Consider the following 1,352-nt stretch of genomic DNA (forward strand, 5'->3'; position numbering starts at 1 on the left):
TATGTGTAGCCCAAATGAGATAGTGACGGCACAAATGCTAGCTCAAGGGTTCAGACCAGGAAAAGGTTTAGGAAAGAATGAAAAAGGAATTACCCAACCTATTGCGGTGCAAAAAAAAAAAAAAAATGAAAGAAAGGGCTTGGGAAATTTGCCCTAGGGGCCATTGACATTCCTGTACCCCATGCTGATAAGATCACTTGGAAATCTAATGACCCTGTGTGGGTTGATCAGTGGCCTTTATCTGTTGAAAACCTGCAAGCAGTGCGTCAGCTAGTGCAGGAGCAGTTAGCTGCTGGATGCATAGTGGAGAGTAATTCTCCTTGGAATACCCCTATATTTGTCATAAAAGAGAAATCAGGTAAATGGAGATTATTGCAGGACCTGAGGGCAGTAAACAAAACAATGGTCCTCATGAGAACGCTCCAGCCAGGGCTTCCCTCTCCTGTGGCTGTACCTCTAGGGCACTATAAAATTATCATAGGTCTTAAAGACTGTTTCTTTACCATCCCCCTCCACCCTAACCACCAAGAGCGATTCGCTTTCAGTGTGTCCTCTGTTAATTTTAGAGAGCCCATGAAAAGATATCAATGGAAGGTTTTACCTCAGGGTATGGCTAATAGCCCTATTTTATGTCAAAAATTTGTGGCACTGGCCATACAAAAGGTATGCGATGTCTGGAGAGAATTGTACATTATACATTATATGTATGACATTCTCCTGGCAGGGAGGGACGGCCAGCAGGTGCTAAAATGCTTTGATGACGTACAATCATCCCTGCAGGCTCACGGGCTGCAAATAGCCCCTGAAAAGGTGCAGTTACAAGACCCTTACACTTACCTGGGTTTTCAGATTTCAGGAGCCCATATAACTACTCAGAAACTGGAGCTCAGATTAGACACTCTGCAGACACTCAATGACTTCGAAAAGTTACCAGGAGATACAAATTGGATTAGGCCTTATCTTAGGCTCCCCACTGGGCAGCTCAAACCTTTGTTTGACATGCTCCAGGGGGACCCAGATCCCAAATCTTCGAGATCGCTCACTAGTGAGGGCCGTCAAGCATTAAAGATTGTGGAAGAAGCCATCCACTCCCAGTTTGTCACTGCCATAGATTATGATCAACCCCTGATGTTTATTATTTGCAAAACTTCTCTTACTCCTACAGCAGTTTTCTGGCAAAATAACCCCATTATGTGGGTGCATCTTCCCTCCTCACCTGCGAAGGTCATCTATCCTTACTATCTGGCTGTGGCTGACCTTATTGTTCTAGGGAGAGAACAAAGTGTGAAGTACATTGGCAAGGAGCCTGATTCCATCATACAACCCTATTCAAAAGGTCAGCTTGACTGCCT

Source organism: Suricata suricatta, chromosome 7, assembly GCF_006229205.1.
Source record: "Suricata suricatta isolate VVHF042 chromosome 7, meerkat_22Aug2017_6uvM2_HiC, whole genome shotgun sequence".
Taxonomy (NCBI): domain Eukaryota; kingdom Metazoa; phylum Chordata; class Mammalia; order Carnivora; family Herpestidae; genus Suricata; species Suricata suricatta.